Genomic DNA, 11,053 nt, shown 5'->3' with positions numbered 1-11,053 from the left:
GAGATTAACTTCTTATCAGATATATTACTTGCAAACATTTTTCCCATTCTGTAGGTTGCCTCTACTCTTTTGTTTCATTTGCTCTAAGAAAATCCTCCCATTTGAGGAGACATCGGCAGATCTGGGGGACTGTATGTTCTGTGAAATACGTCAATCACAAAAGGACAAATACTCTGTGATTCCACTAATATGAGGATCTAAAGTTGTCAAACTTGCACAGAGAGGAGATAGAGAAATTGTTGCCAGGGAACCAGGAAAGGGGCAATGGGAAGTTGTTGTTCAACGAGAGTAAAGTTCCAGCTATGCTAGATGAAAAAGTTCCATAGTACATCGTAATAACTGTAGTTGCCAATGTGGTGTTGGTGACCTTTAAGAGGGCAGAGCTATGTCAAGTATTCTTACACAAACACGCACACAAAAAATAGCAAGGAAACTTTGGGAAGTGGTGGAGATGTTTATTACCTTCATCATGATGCTATCACAGGCGTGTCATATGTCCAAATTAATGAAATTGTATACATAAAATATATGCAGTTTATTATATATCAATTATAACTCCATAAACCTACAAAAACAACAAAATTATGTATTACAGAACTGTAATAATATGCAGCCATAATAAACAAACTAAAATAGAGAAAAGTAAGGAATTAATAAGTTCTTTAATTTGAAACAATTTAAAAAAATAAAATTCTATTTCTTTGCAGACCACAGACTATAAAATTAAGTAATAAGAAAAAACTATAATTGAGTACATGACAAGAAGGCATTAAGTCTATAGTGAAGTTAAAGACAAGTTCTTTCACATTTATAAAGAACAGAAAATGCTCATTCCAAATCATGAAAGGGAATTAAAAATAATAATTAAGTATCTTTCATTCTCTTTTAAAAACCCAACAAAAGGCTGCCATCAAATCTAGTCAAAGCAATTCAAAGAGCACAGTATCTTCAGACATGCATGCAGCATCCTGACGGTAATTTGAATAGACTGATTTTAGCATTATATTACAATAGTAATGTGTTGTCACCATGATACAGTGACTTAAGAGCACTTTAATATTAGCAGAAAACCCGTAATATGAATCATAATGCTAATAATTAAAGGGAGAAAAAGCATATGACAGTTTTGAGTAATTCTGAAAGGCATCTCATAAACTTCTGTCTGTTACTTGCAAACATTGTTACTAAACTAGTAATAAATTTATACGACTGTAAGATGATAAAGAAAAATCATATTAAAACAATGCAAATCATGTTTTAATTATGTTTAATCCCGAGGACATGTTTTTATTGATTTGCGAGAGAGAGGACGGGAGTTTCCTCTTAGCGGAAGCACTCGTTATGGGGAACTAAGACCCCAACCTTGTTGAGTGGAAGGTCCGGAGGTGCCAGTTCTGGTTCCTCACGGGGCCGCTGGGGTGGGCCTGTGCAGACACGCCACCCTGCCTTCCAGAGGCAGCCCCTCACTTGTTTAAACTGAAAACAGGACAATCAGATAAAGGTCAGCAAATCTTCACATTTTAATTTATCGTTTGGATATTTAAACTCAGATAAAATATGTTTGGGGGAATATGGCATCTCGTTTCAAAGAACACCCATATCTAGGAATTCAGGCACAAATCTTGGAGAAATTGAAAATACTGGGCAATGCTATGCCAGAGAACGTGACTGGGGCACACTTTCCTCCAGGTTTCCTGCGTGCCTACTGTGTGCAGTGAGCAGGGCTGCAGAGCCGAGCCTGTGAGGGGCAGGGCAGGGAGACTCACTCTCCTTCTCCACGGGTGAGATTTCTCAAATGAGTGCTCTAGCAACTATGCCAACATAAGTGATGGGGGCAGGGGGAAGTAACGAGGTTTCTATTAGGGGAAATACGGTGCATTCACCGACGTGGGATCCATCTGAAAATGAGTAAATAAGTGTTTGGACACCAACCATCTTTCCCCCTTTGGCAACGTTTCAACAGGAAAGCGGTAGAATGAGTGATCGTTGCGGTGAGGAGCAATGCTTTCTCCTGAACTGGAGGCGGAGATGAAAGATGCCCTGCCGCGGGATTCATCTTCCGGGGCCTCCACGCTACTCCTCGCTCCAGGATCAATGAGCTCCCAGGGGCTCATTGGGAATTACTGAGGCTCTCAACCCCCTTGAGGCGCTGACTTCACCTTCCCTCTCCCTCAAATCACTGCAGGCTCTAGCCCAGCGCCCCCTGATGGACACACAGTGTGGGCCACAGGTGTCATTTTAAATTTTATAGTCACATTTTTTTTAAATGTAAAAAGAAACATGAAATAACTTTGGGTCATATTCTCATGTAACTGAAAATATCCAAAATAGTAAAATATTGGTGGCATACATCTCGTTCTCGCGACTAACGAGTTTTTCGAGATACGAGCGGTCTCTCGGCCGATTTTTTGCTTTGAGTTGCGAGCTAAAATTCGGGTTACGAGCCAGCTTCAGATACCTCACCGCTAGTTGGTGCAGCGAACGTCACAGTGAACGCCACAACATCAGCCCAGCATCACGTGTCTCACTCGTTCACTTTTTGATTTGACATACGAGTAATTTGAGTTACGAGCTCCGTCACGGAACGAGTCAAGGCCCCACTGTATTGATGGCATACATCTCGTTCTCACTCTTTTCCTGTGCCAGGTCTTTGCTGTCTGGCATATACTTTACACTGAAGGCCCGGGCCAGCTGTACTAGCATCTTACTCCGTTCTCCCCGGGCCTGTTGAGCAGGGAAAGAGAGAGCTGGGTCAGCGCCTCTCTACAGCTTGATCCTGGGTCTAGACCAGTGATGCAAACCTTTTGAGCTCGGCGTGTCAGCATTTTGAAAAACCCTAACTTAACTCTGGTGCCGTGTCACATATAGAATTTTTTTGATATTTGCAACCATAGCAAAACAAAGATTTATATTTTTGATATTTATTTTATATATTTAAATGCCATTTAACAAAGAAAAAATCAACCAAAAAAAATGAGTTCGCGTGTCACCTCTGACACACGTGTCATAGGTTCACCATCACTGGTCTAGACCCAAGTCTGCTGGAACGGAGCCATCCACCTAGTGAGTGTTGCTACAGGAAGTACAGCATCGCTCTTCCCTCTGTATTTGCCAGTTCTGACATCTCAGCGTCTCTGATGATGTGCCCCCCGCGATTCCAGGGCCCAGTTGGCACGGCCATGTACGGTTTGGGGGGTGAAGAGGGGAGGCATCGGGCAATGTTCCCTGGGAATTCATCTGCTAATGGACTAGCTGGATAGGGAGTTCTGCCGTAAGGAACAGAGCCCAGCGATGTTCCGCCAAAATGAAAGCTCAGAAGACAGACAGCTGACTGTGGGGCATCACCGAGTCCTGTGGGCGGTCACTCCCGGCACCCAGAAAAGCGCCCACCCTCTTCGGAATGCCAGGGAGCCTGCGTGCACTCTGCCACCCGCAGGCCCGTGATGGGCGGTAGCAGATGGCCCGCTGGCGAGCGCGGGCACAGCTGTGGCAACACCAAGACAAAGGAAAAAAGTCATCACATTTCAAGTAAGAACTTGTAATTATCGGCTTCTGTTTGACAGGGGAGAGCGCTATTGTATTTGTCTCCCAAATGCCGAGCACAGAGCCTGTTAGGTCCCACTGGGACTTCAAGATGTCCCCCACCCCCGCCCGTGCGCGGTCACCCCCACTGTCCGGATTGTCAGCGCGTTAACATCGGCACCGTGAGCCTGGTTTGCGGGCAGCCTGGTCAAACCGAATTCATTGCAGCCGTTTCTCCTTTGGACGCCGTTACTCTATGAATGAGCCGTCAATAGAGCTTTGAAAGATGCCGTTCTTTTTCTGAATAATTGTCACGTCTCTCTTTTTATTTGGCACCATTATTCCTCTCCCTGAAGGAAAGGAGGGCAGGGGGGAATAGGAGGAAAAAAACAAATCCATGGCCTTTCAGCCACACAGTGTGGAAGGGAATGCATTAGACTTCTCTGCGATGCACTTAGAAAAACCCCGAGGACTAGCATGAGTTCCCTTATAAACTCAGTCTGACGACTGCATGTAATAATGGTTTCTGTTACCTCCGCAGCGGTGAGGCCGGATAACAGACACGAAGCGTTTGCCACGTGCAGGAACACAGAACCGCATCGCTGTGGGGCCAGTGCCAGCTCCATTTCAGTGAGGATATTGGAGGGAATTCGCGTGGCTCCTTCTTTCTTGTGCCCATGTTCCCCTTGGAACCTAAAGCCCTAAAATCGCAGGGGGCGGGGGGTGGGGGCGGCCAGGTGGGGCCTCTGCTAGGACATGACCAGCCCACCCTGCAGGAAGGCGGGAAGGCAGGCAACACCCGGGACGCTGGCTCCCTGGGACGCTACCCTAACGGAGACAGGCTCCCCGAGTCTGGACAGCACCATCCTGCTTAGCGTCAAGCAGACCTGGCCCAGGTGCTGCTTCTGCTGCTCCTGGGGCCTGGCCGCCTGGCTTCCCTGCTCTGAGCTTCTATTTCCCCAGATGCTCCGTAAAGAGACAGCCAGGGCCTCGGCTGCAGGCTGCACCCGCTCATTACAGCTCCAGCACGGTGCTGGCACCCAGGTTTCCAACCGGGCTGGCCGTTGCTCTGGTTGATTCTGTTCATCTCAGCCTCACTTTGGTTTGGGGCCCAAAATCAACTTCCTCCCAGGCCTCAGGTATCTGGGTGTATAGAAATAGGCCCCCCTACCTACCCCCTTCTCCCCCCCACACACACACATACACAGCATAAACAACACTCACACACAAGAAACATACAAAGACAAATACGAACATACTACACACAGAACCCAGTCCAAGCTCCTGGGAGCAGGCCCGCCTCTGTGCGCTGCTAGGACTGAGCCATTCCATCTGGCTAGGGCGCCCCTGGGCCACACACAAGAGCCAGCCGTGATGGCCTGCGAGAAGGCCTAGTCATCTGTCTCCCGACGCTGCGGACCTCTTAGCCTCAGGGCTGTGGAGACGTACCAGGAGATTGTTCTGTGCCCTGTCTCTGTGCGTTTCCTGGTATTTCCACTTCCACCAGGTCTAGAACTGAGCACAGTGGCCATAAATCAGCGCCCCCTACAGGTAGCGCCAGAGCAGCACAGCACGGACTGGCCCACAGATGGGCAAGGAGAGTGTCCAGGTGAAGCCTAGGGATTCCTTCATATAAACCCTGTCAGCTGTTAATCCCAAGCCTGTCACCAGTTCCTCTCCGTCCTCTGATTTCCTGCTAGAAACAGGTCATCGCGCCACCAGGAGGACCCTGAGGTAGCGAGAAACAGGCCTTTCCCTACTCCCTGTCCCTCCCGCCATATCTGCCCATTTCACAGGAGGCTGGTTGTGTTTGATCATCCACTCCCATCCTAGAAGGATGTGGGCAATACTTTGCCTCCCTTGCCCAGGTGTGTGGTGCCCTAGGAGCCCAGCACTGCTTCAGTCACCCGCTCTGACCACCTGCCCCCACGACACGGAGTCAGACTCCCGGACTCTGAGCCTCCTAGATCCTCCAGGGCCGGGCGGGCCAGCCCGGACTCGGTGGCGGAAAGGACGTCAGGAGTCCGTTCCTCGGGCTGCCAGCGCCACGGGCCGGAGTGCTGGCCAGGGAGCAGCGGAGCCGAGACCATTAGAAGGAAAAAGGCCGCATGGTCTCAGGGGTTCCTCCCGGGAAACCAGAAGCCTAAACACATTGGAAACGAAAGGGCAGAATGAATCAATACATCTGAACTTGCAGCTCAAGGTTATTCCTTCCGCCGAAGCCTCTTACACATTTCAGGTTTCTTTCCTGTGAATTGAAAAGGTTCATGCATTTGAAATTTGGGAGGAAAGGTCAGCTTTATATTTTCACAGAAGGCGGCCGCCTCTGAGTAAGCGTCATTTGGGCTTTAGGTGTTTTGTTCAGGAAACTATTGTTTTTGACTCTGGCCCCCAGTTGGTGGGGAGAGGGGAAGTTTGCTGAGATGCAGGCCTCCTAATTGTGATTCATAGCATCTCGTTGGGACGCGTGAATCAAATCTTTCTTGTTCTAAGTCAAATCTTAAGTCAGAGCCTCCTTTTGATTTATCTTGACTGTTTCCATGTGAAAGGCAGCTGGAAGGCACCCGCAGGAGGATCAATGCCCTCCGTGGATAGAGCCTGACTTTCCAGGCCAACCCCCCCCCACCCCCCACCCCCACCCCCCGCCGCCATCCTGACAAATGCAAACACTTCCTGGGACGGTCCTCACACCATAACTCGAGCATCTTTCATCCGCTGACAGCTCAGCCAGGTGAGGGGGTCAGAGTAGCCATAACATAAACTCCTCCCAGTGGTGAGCACAGATGAGGCCCCTTTGAAGGGAGAGGGGATCAGGGAACCTAGCATGTGCCTCGCTCTCTCCTGAGCGCCGGCGCTGCAGGAAGCCACGGTAGCCGTCTACCCAGAGGTGGTGGCCACAGCTGTGGTGGCCACGGCTGTGTCTGCTGGAGTTGGAATGGCTGTGAGTCTTGCTTAACTCTCTGAGCCTCAGTTTGTTCATCTGTGAAATTGGGATTAAAATTGTACCTCCCGTATAGGGGTGTTTTGAAGGATAGCTAAGTTGTAAAGCACTGAGAACTGTACGGGCATATGATAGGATGCTACCTAAATATCGCCATATTGTCATCATCACCCTCCTCATCTTCATTCTCATTAAAACCAGGAGGGATGCTATATATTAGGAAAAATTTTGATGTGAATGTTAAAATCCAGAAAGGTTAACTAATTCAGGACCCGGAAGGCAGCCGAGAAGAAAATGACAGTGATTGAGGAGGGGTGGTAAGGGGACGTGGCCATTCAGTGGAGACAGAAACCATGCTGAGAAACTATTTTTGTTTTACTTGAAAGACGACTAGATTTGAGCTGAGAAGAGCTGGGTGCTGCCCTGTGCTCCCAGAGATGACACACAATGATGATGTCCAACCCTTTCCTCAGTTTGTCATCTTTGAAATGCCTTTCTGCCTCATAGAATCGTCACAGGGACTTAACAAGGATGAGTGGGAAATACTCTGAGAATTAGGGAAGCGCTGTGGGAGGAATTATAAAAGCTAATATTGGTCTGAGCTGAATTCCTAAGAGCCTGTGATTTTCTAAACTCCTGCCCCATGTTGATTATTTTAACGTTCACAGCTTTGCAATGAGACGGGACTTCTATTCTACACACTAAGCAGGTGAGTCCCAGGCAGGAATGGCATGCCGAAGGCCACTAGGTACCAAGAGGTACATTCGGCATTTCAACATAGTCTGTCTCCAGGCCCCGCATCCCAACCACTGCACAAGCTGCCTGTAAAATCAATGAAGCAATCAATTGCTCAATTACTTGATTGATTGATTGATTGATTGACAAATGTGCATTGAGCTATCATGTACCCGGCACCAGCACAGGCCCCAGAATTCAACAGTGACCCTGAGTGACAAAGCAATTACCCTCAAGGATACTGTCTTAGAATGTAGGAAACTGGAAGAAGAAAAAGTTCCATGTCAGATGGCAGAAGTAGTGAGAAAAAAACAAGGCAAGTTAAAGGGGCCAAAGAGTCCCAGGGCAGAGACATGGCTGAGCAGGACTTCGAGGTGAGATGCTCGGGGAACATGGCACAGGTTGAACTGACAGAGGGTAGGAAGGAGGGAGGCAGAGTGGCCATAAAGCTGACGATGGCTGGACACTTCCTCTTGTCCGTGGTGTCCATGGGAGGTTTTAAGAGAAGACAGCTGCAGAGTAAGAAGGAAAAACAGGTCCCAGAGAGAGGAAACAGCAGGTGATGGCACTATGGGGCCAAGGAGGCCAGTGGGGCGGAGCTTAGTGAGCAGAGAGAGTGATGGTCAGGGGCAGCCAGGGTCCTGAGTGTGGAGGCACGTGGGCCGTGATGTGGAATATGGTGATGAAGCAACAATTCACGTGGCATCCATGGCTTCATTGGCTGTGGATTACAGCATCAATATCTCAAATGTAAGCTCATGGAAAAAGAATTCACTTGGCCAAGCCACTCATGGTACCAGGAGGGAAGCCAGCCAGTGAGAGGACGGAGCAGGTGGACACACTCAGTACCAGCTCATAGTCTAAAGGCCACTAACTCACCACCCAGTTTGATTGAAATCATGCTGTTCCTGGTGAACACTATTCACCTGTAAGATAATCTACAAAAGTGTGATTTCATTATCCAAAGGGCTCTCGAAATATGTCAGTAAAGGGTATGCAACAGCTTTGTACAGAAACCCTCAGAGACAGTCATGGGAATTGCAGTTTGTTATGAATTAACAAACTTTTGTCCATTTTTCTATTGTGTATACTTGTCAAGTGAGAAGAGCTGATCATTTATCAAAGACCCATTAATGTTTCCAAAACAATTGATTTGCTTTCTCAATAGGAAAGGTCAGGGTCCTTGGAGTCTAACAACATCTGCAGGCATTCGTCTAATTAGACCTTTAAAAATCTGTGAAAAGAATTCATTTCACCTGCCTGTCATCCGAGTTTCAGTTGTGGAACTTTCTAACAAATGAATAGCAGCTGATGAAGTCACTCAGCAAACAAGGCAAACACGATGTCAGATGGTGACTTCGTCACTTAGAAACGAACAGCAGAAGGGATCAGCCAAGACTCACACATCAGGAAGACACCACTGCCTTCGTCCGTGGGCCCCGCCTCCACCCCCTCAGAGCGTGTGCTCCCCTATGGCTTTGACCCTGGCACTGGGAACAAGGGAGTCCAGCTTTGCACGTTAAAGCAAAGTCATCCTGTGGCTTTAAGCTTACACGTGCTGTCCATTACGCCGTCAGCGCGCTCACACAGACTTCCTGGGTCAGAAGGTCCCCAGCACAGCACAGGCTGAACCGAACAGAGTAAGGTTAGTACGGAGGTGGGGGGCGGGCAGGGTGATCACAGTGCTGATAGGGCTGAAGGTCTCCTCCCGGGCGTGCCTATGGGGGGTAACTGGGTGAAATTGTTTCGCTGACATAGAGAAGAGGATGGCGTGTTTCCACAGCATCTTCATTGTCCTGCAGTCAGTGTGAGCTGTGTGTGTGGTGGGACAGGTGAGGTGGAGAGGACACAGGCTAGAATCTATCGCCCCCTACGCTTCCCAGAAACCCCTGGGCATTCAGGATGCCAGTTGAAGACGATGCTATGGGTCAAGCACTAGAATAGATGGCCTGGGTTCAAAGCCCAGCTCTACCCCTTCTCGGTAGTGACTTCTCACTTATGAGAGGAGGCCTCTTCACCATGGCTTCCCCATCTATAAAAGAGACGAGTAAAAAATGCTGCCGCTCCACAGGCTTGCTGAAGACCTTCTGGCCCTTTAATACAGTTCCTCATGTTGTGACCCAACCATAAAATTATTTTCGTTGCTACTGCATAACTGTAATGTTGCTACTGTTATGAATCGTCATGTAAATATCTGATATGCAGGATGGTCTTAGGCGACCCCTGTGAAAGGGTCGAAGGGGTCGCAACCCACAGGTTGAGAACTGCTGAATTAGATGAACTAAAGAATGTAAGTCAGTCAGATTACCTCTGGCACATAGTAAATGCTCACTCACCATTAGCTTCATGGCCATGTACGTGACTCATACCCTGCTGGGGGAAGTAATGACGGCGGTGCAAAATCAGATGCGTGCACAGCGTAAGATGAGCGGACGCGAGTTGAGACCTCGTGCCAGCTGACTGTGGTGGAGACGCCTCAACACTTGAGCTGAGAGTGAAAGGCTCTGCTGAAAGCCAGAGGCAGTTAGTCTCGGGCCCTTGGGGAAGAAAGGGTTTGAATGTGAGGGCACAGGGCACGTGGGGGTTTGGATCTCATCTGGATGAACTCAGATGTGAATTTGTCGTCACAGCCAGTTTAACGAACACCAGTCTGTTAGTTTGTGCTGATACTGTCCTGGTGGGTGGAGATCTTTAACCTTTTTTGTTGTTGTTTTTGTTGTTGCTGTTTTCCAACACCACCCTCACCATCACCACACTGTTGTCAGTGTCCATGAGTTCTTCTTTTTCTTTTTTGCTCAATCCCCCCCCACTAGCTAACACACACACCGCCACCGCCACCGCCACCACAGCTGTCTGCCTGCTCTTTATCTGTGAGGCAGGTCTTTTTCTACCTGGTTTAGATGTAATACCTTGTTTAATCTTCAAACTACCCTATACTATAGGTGGTCTTATTATCTCCATTTTACACACAAAGAACTGAGGAAAGATTTAGTAAATTGCCAAAGGTTCCGTGTGGCAGAGCTGGGGTTCCAATGAAGGGAGTCCGGATCCAGCCCCTGCTCTTCGCCACTCAGTGACCTTCAACATAGCAAATGACGACATTGAAATTCTCTACAGTCTGCATCTTCTGACCATTGTCTATCAAGACCACCTTACCTGCGATGGGGAGGAAGACACTAAAGAATCCCTTGGAAAAGTACTGGAAACCACGTGTATGATTTTTAGACTCTGAAGTGGGGGTGCAGCTCACCCACAATCTCATTTTTCTTCCTTGTGCAGATCTGTTCCGCACAAAAAGTGATGACTGGGAAACATTGAGTGTCATTGGTTCCTTCACCCCTCAGGGTAGATTACTGGGGTCAAATTGACCATTTAAAAGCCACTGAAAGGTCTCTGCCCCAGCGATAATGAGGTTGGATAAACAGTACTACCTCACTCCTGCCTGAGGGATTGACTTGGGAAAGAGGCCACCTGATTGTGCTACAAGATGATCTACCCTCTGGATTTTTACAAATTTCATCCTGATGTGCTTTAACTTCTGTGCCTTTATGTTGTTAACTGAAAGCTCAGTCTAAAGGTTCAGCCAGCTCAGGTGGCACAGTTGAGAGGATCTTCAGAGAAGGTGCTACCTGCTTCATTTGCACCCTCCCAGGAGGCACAAGTGGTGCCAGCGGGCCATTAATAACGATGCTGAGATTAATCTCTGGGTTACGCCAATGACAGACAGACCTCTCCGCGGAAGTCACAGTGCAGCCCGCAGGAATAGTCATGACATGCGAAGCGATGACTTTGCTCAATGTAAATGTTTCATTTCCTGACAATCTTTCAAATCATGATTTTATCACCCTTTGATGA

The sequence above is a fragment of the Myotis lucifugus genome, unplaced genomic scaffold (assembly GCF_000147115.1).
Source record: "Myotis lucifugus unplaced genomic scaffold, Myoluc2.0 scaffold_374, whole genome shotgun sequence".
Lineage (NCBI taxonomy): Eukaryota > Metazoa > Chordata > Mammalia > Chiroptera > Vespertilionidae > Myotis > Myotis lucifugus.
This window is presented reverse-complemented; position numbering follows the sequence as displayed.